Raw genomic sequence first — 18,036 nt, 5'->3', positions numbered from 1 at the left:
TTGACCATATACTTCATGCCACTGGGTTTTGCAGTTTCAAACGTTGTAGAGAGCACTCCTAGGATAACAATAATTGTGGATGCTGAGGTCAGTATTCTTCATTTAAAAAGTAGCAATGACAAACGACTTATATAAAAAGATCAAATCAAAGAAGGAGGGAAAGAAAGTATAATCAAAATGATAAATAAAGGTTTTCCAGAGGGAAGTGTGTGGGAAGGAACTGCAGATGCTGATTTACACTGTAGATAGACACAACATGCTGGGTAACTCAACGGACAGGCAGCAGAGAAGGAATTCCTTCTATCCCGAGATGCTGCCTGCCCCGCTGAGTTACTCCAGCATTTTGTGTCTATCATCTCCAAAGAGAAGTCCTCTCGTCCCCTTCCCTCGTCCCCTTCACCATGGCTCCCACTGTGAGAGAACAGAATGGTCCTGGTCAGGGCATGTGGGGCCAGGGGCTCCAGAAGGACCCTGGCTGACTATGTGCTGTAGTCCTTGGATTCCTGCTGAGGACATGAAATATAGAACAGTACAGCACTGGAACATAATGTTTGTGCCGAACATGATGTCAAGTTAAACTGATCTCATCTGCCTGTACCTGACCCATATCCCTCTATTCCTTGCAATTCCATGTGCCTGTCTAAAACCCACATAAACAGCACGACTATTGCATCTGCCTCCACTACCGCCTCTGGCAATCAGCGTGTGAATGAGATGATTCCCAGTCAAATGAGGGACAAGAAACTGCAGATGCTGGAATCTTCAGCAAACAACAACCTGCTGCAGGAACTTGGTGGGTCAGGCAGCATCTGTGGTGGGAATGGCCAGAGAACTTTGGGTTACATCAAACTCAGAGTGAGATTCCATGGTGACACCTCTGGAATCTGATTGCAGTGCGGAGCAGGCAAGATGTTGAGCTGCTACACTCTGTACCTAGAGGATAGAGAACAAAGGAAATAGCCAGGCTGCAGACACAGATTGCTGATGTGAACACTGAGAGAGACCTCAGGCAGACCTGAGAGCAAACTTTACAGGTTGAAGTGCAAGAGCTATCCAGCTCCCAACTGACAGAGGATTCACAGAGTCGGGCGGGTCAAACTGCAGTCTGGAACTAGTGGCCAACACCCCAACGGGCAGGGTTGACCTGTGACCGAGGTCTTCATTTCCATGACACGCATGTACTGCTGTCAGTTATGGAAGCTTGTGGATATCAGGCCCTCAGGCAATGTCTTTGAGGACCAGGTCGAGAGGACACAGGTGGAGGAAGGGAGGCCTGTGCAGAGCACGGGGAACAGTCAGTGTCGTCATTGGACAGGAAGCCCCATTTGAGGAGGAGGAGGAGGTCATTGAGTCCATGCTGTCTCTGTACAGGGGAATCGAACTGGCTCCCTTCCCCTGTTCAAAAAGCCCAGCACATTTCCATTCTTCAAACGCAGGGTTGCAGGTTATCCCTGCGCACTAGGCACAATCATCTATTCACATTGTATCACCCTCACGGGCAGCAAGTTCTACCATGGTGCAACCGGCCGCAAAATAACCTTCCACCTTCTATTTCGCTACTAACTTTTGTCCAGGTCTACCCTACTTGAAACTCATTCATCTTGAATACCTCCATCAAATCTCCCCAAGACCTCCTTTTCTCCAAGGAGAACATACCATCAGTGATGTAACCTGGGGTCATTGGGTGTTTCGGGTCTTTCAACATCAGACACCCTCGCCCGGGCGACCCAACCGCGGTTGATCAGACCACGACCTGTGTTCAGGTGGCGTTCGCTCCTCCCCATGGACCTCCTCTCCTGATCCAGAGCCATCTCGAGGCTTTCTCCGCTGCCTCTGTGGTGTTCTTGATGACTCTTCTCCTGCCTTGTGCACTCAAGGCCTTGTAGAGCGATTGCCCTGCAAAACCTCAATGGGCATACACCTTGCCTTCCAGCCCTGCTGACGGCAGTCTATGACCAGCTCTTCATAGTACTTGGTCTTCTTCCTCTCGCGGGCCTCCTCCAGACGATCCTCCCACGATATACACAGCTCTTTGTAATTTCATTCTTGGGCAGAGCAGTAACAACATCAAGCTGTGATGTATTCTAATGGGAAGCTTTCAATGGTGCATCTGCAAAAATTGGTATTGGTTTATCGTTGTCACCTTATTGTTTGGTCCTTAACCTTCTAAACATTTCCTCTCCATGTGAATGTCCAGATTGAAATTTACGAGTCATTCTTAAATACAGGAGAGGTGCCGGAAGATTGGAGGGTGGCAAATGTTGTGCCTCTTTTCAAGAAGGGCTGCAGGTGTAATAGATCCTGAGAGGAATAGATAGGTAAATGCACAGTCTTTTACCCAGATTAGGGAAATCAAGAACCAGAGGACATAGAGTTAAGTTGAGGGAGGGTGGAATTTAATGGGAAATGATGGGCGACTTTTTTACACAGAAAGTGGTGAGTACATAGAACAAGCTGTCAGAAGAGGTAGTGAGGCAGGTACTACCACAATGTTTAAAAGCCATTTGGATAGGTACATGGAAATGATAGGATCAGAAGGATATAGGCCAAATGCAGGCAGGTGGGACTAGTGTAGAAGAGGCATGTTGGTCGGCAGGGGCAAGTTGGGCCAAAGGGCCTGTTTCTTACTGTATGACAATTTGTACAAAACATTGGTGATACCACACTGTGTTCAGTCTTGGTCACCCTGCTATAGCAGATTCCATGACGCTGGAAAGTGTGTAAAGAAGATTTATTTGTTCATCTTGCTTTGGTTAATTCACACATTTCACCTTTTAACATTGTTAAGCAGGTTAGCATCTGTTTTTTGTACAATGATCTATTTGTGTTGGTATAGTTTTTTCTCGACCTGTCAGTGCACGGCTCCCTGTCTCTCACTTCCCAGCTCCTTACTGCTCCTTATTAACATGAAAACCCTATCGACCTCCCCAATCATTGGACTTTCTGTACCTGTCGTCCCAATATGGTTCAGATGCAGTCAGTCCCAGTGGAACATCTCTCTCTGTCCCACCTCTTCCATGCTAGTCACTGAACTATGCAATCATCTTGTTGATCCTGGTAACACTGCCATTTTATTTGTGGTTCGGGTTGAAATCAAGATATAATAATGCTACGCTTCTGCTTTTAGCTTTAGATGCCAGCTGCCCAGACTTGTCCAAATCCAACCTTACTCCGCAGGGATTACAGCAATTTATTATTCACCCACCAATTTGATCCAAATTCTCGCGAGCTTGGGGATGTATCATCCAGGTAGCAGGTAGGCTGCAGAGGACGCTGTTCATTGTTTCACTGTACTGGCCCTTACTAGGACATCCACCCCTCAAGCCAACTTGAATGCTTGCTGTGCCACAACACTTTACCCTCCCTACACTCCCACACTGATCCACACAGGTTGTTCGAACATTGAATCTGTTGGATAAGAGCAAGGGCATAGTTTCATCACACTACTCCTGAAGTCCCACAGCTGCCACATTTGCAGTCAGTTGTAAAGCATTTCATCTAAGAGGCATGGTTACTTCCTAAAGTACGTACGTACGTACAAACTACGTACAGACAGCACCACCCGCTCTGGTGGGTAAGGCAAAGCAGCGCCTTTACCACCTTAGACAACTGAGGAAATTCAGAGTGTCTCTGAGGATCCTTCATTGCTTCTACTCTGGGGCTGTAGAGAGCATCCTGTCCGGCAATATTACAGTCTGGTTTGGGAACAGCTCTGCCCAGGACAGGATGGCCCTGCAGAAAGTAGTGCGTTCGGCAGAACGCACCATGGGAACTACACTCGCCCCCCTGCAGGACCTATACATCAGGAGGTGCAGATCCAGAGCAAGCAAGATCATGAGGGACCCCTGCCACCCCAGTAACGGACTGTTCCAGATGCTACGGTCAGGCAAACGCCTCCGCTGTCACGCTGTGAAAACGGAGAGGATGAGACGGAGTTTCTTCCCACAGGCCATCAGGACTGTCAACTTTTATAACTCCAGAGACTAAATTTTTGTCTACACTATAGTAACTTATTAACTTTATTTATATGCTGTAACTGTAATTCTTTTTTGTGCACAATCCGCAGGCATTGCCACTTTCATTTCACTGCACATCGTGTATGTGTATGTGACAAATAAATTCGACTTGACTTGACTTAAAGCAAAAAGGTCGAAGGAACCTTTCCCCTCCCTGATGTTTCACAAGGACTCCAGTTCCTCACCACAAACGTTTACTGCAGGTATAGTTGACACGGGTAAAAATGTCCGTAGACTCACACATGCTGCAGTAGCAACCCGTCCTCTTGCTTCCCGTTTATTGATTTAATTAGTTTTATATAAATTGAATTTAGTTTAGTTTAGAGATAGCGTGGAAACAGACCCATTGGCCGACTACGTCTGCACCGACCAGCGATCCCTGCACATTAACACTATCCTACACGCACGAGGGACAATTTTACATTTATACCAAGCTGATTAATCTACAAACGTTACATCTTTGGAGTGTGGGAGGAAACCGGAGATCTCGGAGAAAACCCGTGCAGGTCACTGGGAGAAAGTACAAACTCCGTACAGACGGCACCCGTAGTCAGGATCGAACCCGGGTCTCTGGTACTGCAAGGCAGGAGCCCTGCCGCTGCGCCAACGTGCCACCCAAAATTAATGACTTTGCATAATTGATTGACAAATGTAGTTATTCAAATTTAATGAAATGCTGAAGGTTAGCTTAGGCCATGGTCATTCAGTGACACTGACCAGCCTCACCTGCGTAATCATTTTCCAGATTTATGTTATTGCTGCTTTCAAACTGTTCTCACCATTTGCAAGTTTTTCAGCTCACGGCCTCGCAAACTGCTCCTTTGTGGCAATGCACACTGATCTCTTTTGTTTTAACGTGGCTAGAATGAGGAATCCCTGGTGCAGGTGGCAGTGCGAGTGAGCGAAGAGTAGGAGCATAGGCCAGGTGAATCATGGCTGAAGAATTGGTGTAGGAGGGAAGACTTTAGTCAGCACAGACTCAGTAGGGCCAAAGAACCTGTTCCACGCTGTATCTCTCTCTGGCCCACTGCCTACACGATCTAGCGAAGTCCAGAAAATCTTGGATGTCAAAGATTATCGAGGACTTGAGAAACAAAACATAAAGGAGGTGTATGGTAAGGGTAGAGAACTGAAAACGAATGAGGTACTTCAACAGTGGAGGTTTGGAGAATGGATAAGGGAGAGCCAGTGGATATGGTGTATCTGCACTTGCAAAAAGCCTTTGACAAGGTCCCACACAAGAGATTAGTGTGCAAAATTAGAACACAGGGTATTGGGGGTAGGGTATTGACATGGATAGAGAACTGGTTGGCAGACAGGAAACAAAGAGTTGGAATTGACGGGTCCTTTTCAGAATGGCAGGCAGTGACTAGTGGGGTGCCGCAAGGCTCAGTGCTGGGACCCCAATTGTTTACAAAATATATTAACGATTTAGACGAGGAAATTAAATGTCACATCTCAAAATGTGCGGATGACACAAAGCTGGGTGGCAGTGTGAGCTGCGAGGAGGATGCTATGAGGCTGCAGGATGACTTGGATAGGTTGGGTGAGTGGGCAGATGCATGGCGGATGCAGTATATTGTGGATAAATGTGAGGTTATCCACTTTGGTGGCAAGAACAGGAAGGCAGATTATTATCTGAAGGTGTCAGATCAGGAGAAGCGGGGGTGTAATGAGACCTGGGTGTGTTTGCATATCAGTCACTGAAAGTCAGGTACAGCAGGCAGTGAAGAAAGCTAATGGCATATTGGCCTTCATTGGGAGAGGATTTGAGTTTAGGAGCAAGGAGGTCCCACTGCAGTTGTACAGGACCCCGGTGAGACCGCACCTGGAGTATTGTGTGCAATTTTGGTCTCCTAATTTGAGGAAGGACATTATTATCGGGGTGGCTGCGCCTAACGGCTGTGGCTCGCTGGCAGTCTGTTTGTCTTTTTTCCTTTTTTTTTTGTTTGTGTGTTGGTGTTGGGATGGTTTTTGTTTTTGGCTGTGTATGTGTGGGGTGGGGGGTGGTGGGGTGGGGGAAACCTTTCTTTTTTTAGGTCTCTTCCCCGGGGCGCGGCTCGGCCGCGGGGCCTTCCATCGCCTGCCGCGGCTCGGCCATGGAACGGTTCAGCGCCCGGCGCGGCCACGGGGCCTTCCATCGCTCGGTGCGGCTCGGCAGCGTGACGGTTCAGCGCTCGGTGCGGCTCGGCCGCGGGGCCTACCATCGCCTGGCGCGGCACGGACGCTGGACTTAACATCGCCGGCGCGGCTCGGCCGCGGGGCCTTCCATCCCCTTGCGGGGGCTGTGCGGGTCGGTCGCCTCGGTAGGGGTCGAGCTGCCTGTCCTTGGGCGCGGGGGGGGGTAAGAGTGTGGAAGTTTTGTTGCCTTCCATCACAGTGAGGGGGTGTTTGGAGTCACTGTGATGGATGTTTGTGATGGGGTCGTGTGTCCTGTGTTTTTTTCTTTTTTGTTGTGTTCTGTGACTGCTGGAAATGTAATTTAGTTCGGTATCTCGGTACCGAATGACAATAAAGTTCTGTATTATTACAATGTATTATTGCTATTGAGGGAGTGCAGCGTAAGTTCACCATGTTAATTCCCGGGATGGCGGGACTGACATATGATGAATGAATGGGTCGACTGGGCTTGTATTCGCTGGAATTTCGAAGGATGAGAGGGGATCTTTTAGAAACATATAAAATTCTGAGAGGATTGGACAGGGTAGATGCAGGAAAGATGTTCCCGATGTTGGGGGAGTCCAGAACCAGGGGTCACAGTTTAACAATAAGGGGAAGGCCATTTAGGACTGAGATGAGGAAAAACCTTTTCACCCAGAGAGTTGTGAATCTGTCGAATTCTCTGCTACAGAAGGCAGTGGAGGCCAATTCACTGGATGTTTTCAAGAGAGAGATTGATTTAGCTCTTAGAGCTAAAGCAATCAAGGGATATGGGGAAAAACCCGGAACGGGGCACTGATTTTGGACGATCAGCCATGATCATATTGAATGGCGGTATTTATTCACAAGATGCTGGAGTAACTCAGCAGGTCAGGCAGCATCTCAGGAGAGAAGGAATGGGTGACGTTTCGGGTCGAGACCCTTCTTCAGACTGATGTCAGGGGGGGCGGGACAAAGGAAGGATATAGGTGGAGACAGGAAGACAGTGGGAGAACTGGGAAGGGGGAGGGGAAGAGAGGGACAGAGGAACTATCTAAAGTTGGAGAAGTCAATGTTCATACCGCTGGGCTGCAAGCTGCCCAAGCGAAATATGAGGTGCTGTTCCTCCAATTTCCGGTGGGCCTCACTATGACACTGTTGGAGGTCCATGACAGAAAGGTCAGAGTGGGAGGGGGTGTTGAAGTGCTCAGCCACCGGGAGATCAGGTTGGTTAAGGCGGACTGAACGAAGGTGTTGAGCGAAACGATCGCCGAGCCTGCGTTTGGTTTCGCCGATGTAAAGAAGTTGACATCTAGAGCAGCGGATACAATAGATGAGGTTGGAGGAGGTGCAGGTGAACCTCTGTCTCACCTGGAAAGACTGTTTGGGTCCTTGGATGGAGTTGAGGGGGGAGGTAAAGGGACAGGTGTTGCATCTCCTGCGGTTGCAGGGGAAAGTGCCCGGGGACGGGGTGGTTTGGGTAGGAAGGGACGAGTGGATCAGGGAGTTACGGAGGGAACGGTCCCTGCGGAATGCAGAAAGGGGAGGGGATGGGAAGATGTGTGCGGAACGCATGGCGGTGTCTCTAAACTAAACTAAATTCACTTTGCAGGATATCATCCCTTTTTGCTACCTATGTTATTTGTGCCCACATGCACAATGACTTCCGGCTGCTCAACTTTCCTTTAGAGAATGTTCTGCAGCTGCTCAGATGTCCTGGACCCGGTCACCCTACTGGAGTTTCATCACAGAATCTCCTGTCTATCCCCCTAACTAACGAGTCTCTGATCACTAGGCTCTGTCTGCCTTTTCCCTTCTCTGCTATGTCTCAGTGTCCGGACCGACTCTGCAGACCACTGCTGCTGCTGCTGACCAGTCATCCCCAACCCTCCTCCCCCAGCACCATCCAAAGGGCATGGCTGTTGGCGTGTTGAGTGTCCACACTGGACTACACCACTCTGTGCCTATCCCCTTTCCTGGTGGTCACCCATCTACTTTCTGCCTGTTCCCTATTTGTGACCACCTTACGATAACCTATCTAATACCTCATCCGTCTCCTGGTCGATACGTAATATGGAGGAGAGAACAGAGAAGCTGCCATTGTTTTCCTTAGAGGGGAATAGATAATATATTCCTTTATTCGTCCCACACCGGGGAAATTTACAAGTACAGATTAATGGAGACCTGACAGAGTGTACAAAATTAAGAAGCCAGCGAAGGGGAAGATGGTGAGAAATGTTTCCTTGTATTAGAGACTTGGACCTAAAGGCATTGGTTTGAGGTGAGAGGATTAGAGTGGATTAGAGAGATTAATTGTCCCCAGAGAGTGGTTGCAATCCGCAACATGCTGACTGAGATAATAGTGGAGAGATAATCGGCTTGTACTCGCTGGAATTTAGAAGATTGAGGGGGGATCTTATAGAAACTTACAAAATTCTTAAGGGGTTGGACAGGCTAGATGCAGGAAGATTGTTCCCGATGTTGGGGAAGTCCAGAACAAGGGGGTCACAGTTTAAGGATAAGGGGGAAGTCTTTTAGGACCGAGATGAGAAAGTTATTTTTCACACAGAGTGGTGAATCTGTGGAATTCTCTGCCACAGAAGGTAGTTGAGGCCAGTTCATTGGCTATATTTAAGAGGGAGTTAGATGTGGCCCTTGTGGCTAAAGGGATCAGGGGGTATGGAGAGCAGGCAGGTACGGGATACTGAGTTGGATGATCAGCCATGATCATATTGAATGGCGGTGCAGGTTCGAAGGGCCGAATGGCCTACTCCTGCACCTATTTTCTATGTTTCTATGAGAGAGATTCTCACAACATTGAAAAAATATCTTAACCGGCACTTGAATTGTCAAGGCTGAGAAGTCTACAGACCAAATGCTGGGAGATGAGATTAATATAGATGATTGGCAATGGCAATGTGGGCTGAAGTTCCCGTTTCTGTGCTGCATAACTCCTTGGCAGTTGGTACATTTTCAGAAACATGAGCTTACTTCCAACAGGGACAGAGACCTCTGTCATTACCAGAAGTGACCCCGCCATGATTGTGCTGTTTAATGAAGCATGAAACACAGAGCCATTCAGCAATGCATTACAAAGTGCCGCACAGTGTGGTGCAGCCTCACTAAAAACACATCCCATCGGCTTAAAGAAAAACAACTTTATAGCTTGAGATTGTGCCGGCTTCTTCAGGCTTATCACCATTTATTGAAAATCTATCAGCCTTGAGGGCAGTACGGTGGTGTAGCGGTAGATTGCTGCCTTATAGCGCCAGAGCCTGGGTTCAATCCTGACTACGGGTGTTGTGTGTATGGAGTTTGTACGTTCTCCCCGTGAACGTGTGGGTTTTCTCTGAGATCAGTTTCCTCCCACACTCCAAAGGTTTGTCGGTTAATTGGCTTGGTATAAATGTAAAATGATTCCCTAGCGTGTGTAGGGCAGTTTTAATGCGCAGGGATCACTGGTCAGTTCGGACCCGGTGGGCCGAAGGGCTTGTTTCCACACTGAATCTCTAAAAAAAAACTTGAGCTAAAGGCTATTCAGTTTAAACCTGTGGCTTTCACTGTGAGTAGGAAAGAACTGGAAAAAGTCAAGAGGTTTGTTGTAATTTTGTTGTCCACTGTTTGGTTTCATCTTGGACTCGAATTCAAACTGGGGCCTCCGTAATGTCATGGTTTCAGACACCTGGAGTCAGGTGGGAGTGAGATAAAGTGACCCAGAGAGATCGATAGGGTTGGCATAACATTCATCCCGAATGGCTCCAAAGATTTTGAGGAAGCACAGCAGGGGGGGTTCATGCTGGAGGTGCAGGACCCGGTTCTCTCAGCCACAGGGTACCACGGCACTGGCAGGCACTTCATACCCGAGATTGGCAACTTATGATTACAAACGTGAGCTAAACTGGCTGGACGTACAGATACTTCGACTACTGGTGTCAAGGCTCAAAGGGTAAATGGAAGGGATACTCATCGACCAGAGCTCCAAGCTTGATATGGATCATGATGGGGCATTTAATATTCTGTGACAAAATGATTCCAGGTGAGGACAAAAGGACACAAAAATACACCTATTGCATCTATCTTGCACCTATTTTTCTATGTTTCTATTGGGAATGTTAAAACCCCCCTACCATGACCACCCTGTGAGGTGCCTGCAATCTGCAGGCATATTTGTTCTTCCGATTCCAGTTGACTATTTGGGGGCCTGAAAGAAGATCATCGCCCTTTTAATTCTCAGTTCCACCCATATAACCTCACTGGCTGAACCATCAGTAATGTCATCTCAGGCTACTGCCATGATGCTCTCCTTAATCAGTACAGCAACCGCCCCTCCTCTCCCCCCCCCCCCCCCCCCCCCCATCTCTGTCTTGCCAATAGCACAAATACCATGGAACATTAAGCTGCCAGTCCTGTCCCTCCCTTAGGCAGCATTCGTAATGGCTATAACATCCCCGTCACGCATACTTACCCACATCCTGAGTTTATCCGCCTTGCCAGTCTAACCTAATCATTGAAATAAATACAACTTAATCCAATAGTGCTTCCTCATTCCCTACCTACTGAGCTTGCTTTCATCACCTTTGGTACCGGATTCCATGGTGGTGCAGCGGTAGAGTTGTTGCCTCACAACGCCGGAGACCCAGGTTCCATCCAGACTACAGCTGCTGTCTGTACTGAGTTTGTACGATCTCCCTGTGACTGCGTGGGTTTTCTTCAGGTGCTCTGGTTTTTTCCCACTTGCCAAAGACATGCAGGTCTGCAGGTTAATTGGCTTCTGTAAACTGTCCCTAGTTTATAGGATTGAACTAGTGGATGGATGAAAGTTGTACACTGGTCGGCGTGGACACTGGGTCGAAGAGCCTGCTCTCATACTGTATCTCTAAACTAAACTGAACACTCACCTGCCTCACTCCTGCACTAGATCCCCATCTACTTTAAACCATCGTGAGAAGAAGTGGTGGCAAACCTGCATATTGGTTCGCCTCTGGTTAAAATGCAACATATGGCTCCCTCTTGTACAGGTCACCTCTGCCCTAGCAGAGATTCCACACATTCATCTGTCCCACCTTCTTGTGGCATCTCGCCCTCTTTCCTCCTAATGCCAGCATGCACGGCAGCTCACAGTCAATGCAGAGAAAGTCAGGCTTCTGTAAGGTCCATGATAGAGAGCTGGGGGTGACATGTATGAAACTGGGTCATTGCTGCCCTCTGCTGTTCACACAGGCAGTCTGCAGCTCCCAGCCCAGCTATTGATTGAAGTTGGTAAGGCAACCTTGGATGACCAAAGAGGTTGTAAATTTGGTCAAAAATAAAACAGGAATGCATGCAAGATTTAAGGGGATTGAATCAAACAGGTCCATTGAAGTTCGTTTACTTTAATGTCAGTCATAAAATGCCGAGTAACTCAGGGGGACAGGCAGCATCTCTGGAGATAAAGAATGGGTGGCGTTTCGTGTCGAGACCCCTCTTCAGACGGAGTCAGGGGCGAGGGATACTAGAGATATGTGGATGGGTAAGGTGTGAAAATGACAAATCAAAGCAGACGATGATCCTATTCCGATTACTATTTATTTTATGTTTTTGGTCAGTTAGTTGGTTAGTTTATTGCACCATGTTGTGGTGGGGGATACTTTTAATCTCTTTCCTCGTTGGGGAGATACTTTTTCACCGTGTCTCTGTCTCTGCACGGCACAAACCAGGAGCTTGTCTCTGTTGACTACACCAGGGATCACCTGCTGAAGCTCCGACCACCCCTCCCGTCTGGCTTCACCACGTTACACCAGAAATCCCCAAGGAACTGAGGAGGAAATACTGGAGATGCCGGGTGGGAATAAAACGACGTGCAGAGAAAAGGAGGCACAAGCCATACTTGCCTTCCATCACGATGGGAAATGTAAGATCGCTGGCGAACACGATGGGCGAGCTAGCTGCACTAGTGAGGACCCAGAGGGAGCACCGTGAGAGCAGTGTGCTGTGTTTCACGTAAACATGACTCCGCGAGAACATCCCTGAGTTCAACGCGAGTGTGGACGGCTCTCAGACTGTTCGGGCGGTGAGGGACTGCAGAGAGAGTGACGAGTGTGAGGGTGGGGGACTTGCTATTCTCGTTAACAACAAATGGTGCAACCCTGGCCACATCACGGTTACAGAGTGTGTGTGTAGCCCGGACATTGAACGGAGGGCTGTGGGCCTCCGTCCACACTACTGTGTACGCCGCAGGAAATTTTCACACGCCTTTGTGGTGGCTGTTTACATTCTTCCGTCCGCCAACCCGCTGCTCACGTGTGACATCATCCGCACAGTCACCGCGAGACTCCAGGCACAGTCACCGCGAGACACCACAGGAGATCCTTCTTCCCTGTGGCTATCATACTCAACTCCTTCCCCTTCTGTCGTGGGGTAGACTGACTTCCCCACCCCCCCCGCCCAATCTTTGCACATCCCCAATCCTTTCCACTCATCACTTTAATTTAGCCATTTGTACATCTTCATTTCAATTCAACATTATACATAGATACATAGACAAGAGGAGGCCATTCGGCCCTTCCAGCCAGTATCACCATTCAATGTGATCATGGCTGATCATCCAGAATCAGTACCCTGTTCCTGCCTTCTCTCCATATCTCTTGATTCTGCCAGCTCTATCTAACTCTCTTTTGAAAGCATCTAGTGAATTGACCTCCACTGCCTTCTCAGGCAGAGAATTTCGCAAATTCACAACTCTGTGAACAAGTTTTTCTTCATCTCAGTTCAAAATGACCTACCCCTTATTCTTAAACTGTGGCCCCTGGTTCTGGACTCCCCCAACATTAGGAACATGTTTCCTGCTTCTAGCGTGACCAATCCTTTAATAATTTTATATGTTTCTATAAGGTGCCCTCTCATCCTTCTAAATTCCAGTGAATACAAGCCCAGTCGCTCCATTCTTTCATCATATGATAGTCCCACCATCCCGGGAATTAACCTCATAAACCTACGCTACACTCCCTCAATAGCAAGAATGTCCTTCCTCAAACTAGGAGAGCAAAACTGCACACAATACCCCAGGTGTTATCTCACCATGGCCCTATACAACTGCAGAAGGACCTCATTGCTCCTGTACTCAACTCCTCTCGTTATGAAGGCCAACATGCCATTAGCTTTCTTCACTGCCTGCTGTACCTACATGTTTATTTTCAGTGACTGATGCACAAGGACACCCAGATCTCGTTGTACTTCCCCTTTTCCTAACCTGGCACCATTTATATACTAATCTGCCTTCCCATTCTTGCCCCCAAAGTGGATAACCTCACATTTATCCACATTATACTGCATCTGCCATGCATCTGCCCACTCGCCCAACCTGTCCTAATCACCCTGCATCCTCATAGCATCCTCTTCACAGTTCACACTTCCCCCCGACTTTGTGTCATCTGCAAATTCACTAATGTTACTTTTAATTCCTTCATCTAAATCATTAATGTATATTGTAAATAGCTGCGGTCCCAGCACCGAGCCTTGCGGTACCCCACTAGTCACTGCCTGCCATTCTGAAAGGGACCCGTTAATCCCTACACTTTGTTTCCTGTCTGCCAACCAATTTTCTATTCATGTCAATATCCTACCCACAATACCATGTGCGCTAATTTTGCCCACTAATCTCCTGTGTGGGACCTTATTAAAGGCTTTCTGAAAATCCAGGTACACTACATCCACTGGCTCTCCCTTGTCCATTTTACTTGTTACATCCTCAAAAAAATTCCAGAAGATTTGTCAAGCATGATTTCCCCTTCGTAAATCCATGCTGACTTGAACCGATCATGTTACTGCTATCCATATGCACCACTATTACATCTTTAATAATCGACTCCAGCATCTTCCCCACCACTGATGTCAGGCTAACTGGTCTATAATTCCCTGCTTTCTCTCTCCCTCCTTTCTTGAAAAGTGGGATAACATTAGCTACCCTCCAATCCACAGGAACTGATCCAGAATCTATAGAGCCACCTCCTTGAGTACCCTGGGATGCAGACCATCAGGCCTTAGGAATTTATCAGCCTTCAGTCCCATCAGTCCACCCAACACCATTTCCTGACTAATGTGAATTTCCTTCAGTTCCTCCATTACCCTAGGTCCTCTGTCCCTTAGTACATCTGGGAGATTGTTTGTGTCTACCTTAGTAAAGACAGAACCAAAGTACCTGTTCAACTCGTCTGCCATTTCCTTGTTACCCATAATAAATTCACCTGTTTCTGTCTTCAAGGGAGTCACATTCATCTTAACTATTTTTTTCCTCTTCACATACCTAAAGAAGCTTTTACTATCCTCCTTTATATTCTTGGCTAGCTTACCTTCGTACTTCATCTTTTCTCCCTGTATTGCCTTTTTAGTTATCTTCTGTTGTTTTTGAAAAGTTTCCCAATCCTCTGGCTTCCCACTCATCTTTGCTATGTTAGACGTCTTCTCTTTTATTTTTATATTGTCCTTGACTTCCCTTGTCAGCCACAGTCGCCCCTTACACCCCTTAGAATCATTCTTCCTATTTGGAATGAAATGATCCAGCATCTTCTGGCTTTTCCCAGAAATTCCTGCCATTGCTATTCCACTGTCATCCCTGCTAGGGTCCCGTTCCAGTCAACTTTGGCCAGCTCCTCCCTCATGCCTCCATAGACCCCTTTGTTCAACTGCAATACTGACACTTCTGATTTTACCTTCTCCCTCTCAAATTGCAGATTAAAATTTATCATATTATGGTCACTTATCATATAATGGTTCCTTTACCTCGAGTTCCCTCATCAAATCCGGTTCATTACATAACACTACATCCAGAATTGCCAGCTCCCTGGTAGACTCCAGTACAAGCAGCTCTAAGAATCCATCTCGGAGCAATCGAAAGATACCCACCCAGGAAGTCCTGCTTTTCGGCCTTCTTCCTAACTCTCTAAACTCACATTGCGGAACCTTCTTCCTCTTTCCCCCGACGTTGTTTGTGCCCACATGCACAACCACTTCCGGCTGCTCACCTTCCCTCTCGAGGATGTTCTAAGTCAGTCCAAGATATCTTGAACCCTGGCACCAGGGAGGCAAAACACCATCCTTGAGTCTCGCCTGCCGCCACAGAATCTCCTGTCCGCACCTCAGACAATGGAGTCACCCACCACTATGGCTCTGCCTGACCTCGGTCTCGCCAGTCAAGTCTCATCGCTGGGATTGCAGCCATCGACCTGTCCACTACTCGGACTGGAAGCGTCGTCTGCCCCGATAGCTCCCAAGAGTGTGTACCTGTTTTCATTAGGTACAGCCACCGGGGTTCTCCTGCACTCCACGTTTACTCCTCTTTCTCAAAGTCACCCACCTTCGCTCTTCCTATATCGTCGGTGTGACAACCTCACTGTGGGTCTTGTCCAGGAAACTCTCGTTTTCCCGGATGGCCCTGAGGTCATCCAGCTGCTTTTCTAGGTCCCCAACACATTCATTCAGGAGCTGCACCTGGACACAATTTCTGCAGGTGTAGTTGTCAGAGGCACCAGCGGTGTTCCTGGCTTCCCACATCCTGCAGGAGACACACTGTAACAACTTGCCTGCCATTTCTTCAGTGGACAAAAAAATCACAGATTTCAAATCAAGTGTGGAGCCTCAGCGCCAAAGACTCACACTTTACTCACCAAGGCACTTCACCTCAACAAGGCTGCTCCCCTAGAGCAAGCCCTGCTTTTATTTGCTGTTCAATTAACTAATTAGCTAATTTACTAGTTTGCTGCTTTAACTTCTGCAGCCAATCCCATCACTCGCTCCTTCACCTGCCGCTCCTTGCCGACCTTGAAGGTATATTATCCTTAACCTTCTTTGTTAATCACGGTGTGATCATTTTAGAGGTGCAGACAAAATGTGTAGGAAGGAATTGCAGATGCTGGTTTAAACCTATGATAGACACAAAAAGCTGGAGTCAGTAGGTTAAACAGCATCTCTGAAGAGAAGGAATAGGGTTGAGTTTCGGGTCGAGACCCTTCTGCCCATCTTTTGTTAATCATGGATTGTGCCTCCCTCTTGTGGAATCCTGCTTTTTGATGGTGATAAGTTCTTACTGAGCATTAAAGACCAGCTGTTTTAATATCTGACATTGTTCCTCTATTTGTCTGGCTCTTAGCTTATTTACCTGGTTCACCCCAGAAAACTATTCCCCATATCTTTATAGTCGCTGAATTAAATTGAAGGCATTTGTTCTGGAATTATGGTGTGCATCCTTAGAATGCATTTAGAATTGTACAATATTGTGTCCACTACTGTCATGGGGATTTTTAACAAGATCCCTCATTAATTCGACAAGGTTCTGCATGGTAGGCTGCTCTGGGAGGTTAGATTGCATGGGACCCAAGAAGAGATAGCTGAATGGATAGCAAATTGGCTTCATGGAAGAAAGCAGAGGGTGATGGTGGAAGGTTGCTTCTCGGACTGGAGGCCTGTGACTAGTGGTGTGCCTCAGGGTTCGGTGCTGGGCCCATTACTGTTTGTCATCTATATCAATGATTTGGATGAGAACGTAAGGTTAGCAAGTTTGCAGATGATACAAAAGTGGGTGATTTTGCAGACAGTGAATATGGTTGTAAAAAATTGTAGCAGGACCTTGATCGATTGGCCAAGTAGGCTGAGGAATCTTTGATGGAATTTAATACAGAGAAATATGAGGTGTTGCATTTTGGGAAGTCTAACATGGGCAGGACCTACAGAGTAAATGGTAGGGCTCTGGGGAGTGTTGTAGAGCAGAGGGATCTAGGAGTGCAGATGCATGGTTCCTTGAAGGTCGAGTCGTAGGTAGGTAGGGTGGTCAAAAAGGCTTTTGGCACATTGGCCTTCATCAGTCAGAGTATTGAGTATAGTAGTTGGGAAGTCATGTTGCAGCTGTATAAGACGGTGGTGAGGCCGTATTTAGAGTAATGTTCAGTTCTGGGCACCATGTTATAGGAAAGATGTTGTCAAGCTGGAAAGGGTACAGAGAGGATTTACAAGGATGTTGCCAGGAGTGGTACTATCCATGGAACCAAGGAGGATGAGCGGTGATCTTATAGAGGTATATAAAATCATGAGAGGAATAGATCGGATAGATGCACAGAGTCTCTTGCCCAGAGTAGGTAAAATAAGGACAATAGGACATAGGTTTAAGGTGAAGGGAAAAAGTTTCAATAGGAATCTGAGGGGTGACCTTTTCATACAAAAGGTGGTGGGTGTATGGAACAAGCTGCCAGATGAGGTAGTTGAGGCAGGGACTATCCCAACATATAGGAAACAGTTAGACAAGTACATGTATGGAACAGGTTTGGAGGGATATGAGCCAAACGTGGGCAGGTGGGACTAGTGTAGCTGAGATATGTTGGCCGATGTGGGTATGTTGGGCTGAAGGGCCAGTTTCCACATTGTATCATTCCTCATTACGTAAGCCCAAATCTAAGATAATAATAATAATAATAATAATGCATTACATTTGTATAGCGCTTTTCTAAAAACTCAAAGACGCTTTACAGGGTTTACTAAAACATAGAAAAAAATAAATAAATAAGTAAACGAACAGAAAAGGAAAAATAAGGTGAGGTGACGGTCAGTGGTTGAAGGCAGTGTTGAACAGGTGAGACTTCAGTGATGTTTTGAATGTGGTGAGTGAGGAGGAGTCTCTGATGGTTTGAGGTAGTGATAGCCCATTCCTGGGTGGACTCCACAATATACTGGTCTATAAAGCATCCCCTGCCACACTCTGCAATTTCTTCTATAATTTATTTGTCAATTTGATTCATCCAATCAACGTGTTGATTACAATCACCTTTGATAATTGTGATTTTCACAATTCACATGTCACTACAAACATGACCTTGATATTTCCCAATCTATCTCTGCCCTGTGGTGAGATCACATT

This window comes from Rhinoraja longicauda, chromosome 14 (assembly GCF_053455715.1).
Source record: "Rhinoraja longicauda isolate Sanriku21f chromosome 14, sRhiLon1.1, whole genome shotgun sequence".
NCBI classification, from domain to species: domain Eukaryota; kingdom Metazoa; phylum Chordata; class Chondrichthyes; order Rajiformes; family Arhynchobatidae; genus Rhinoraja; species Rhinoraja longicauda.
Note: the sequence above shows the minus strand (reverse complement) of the source record.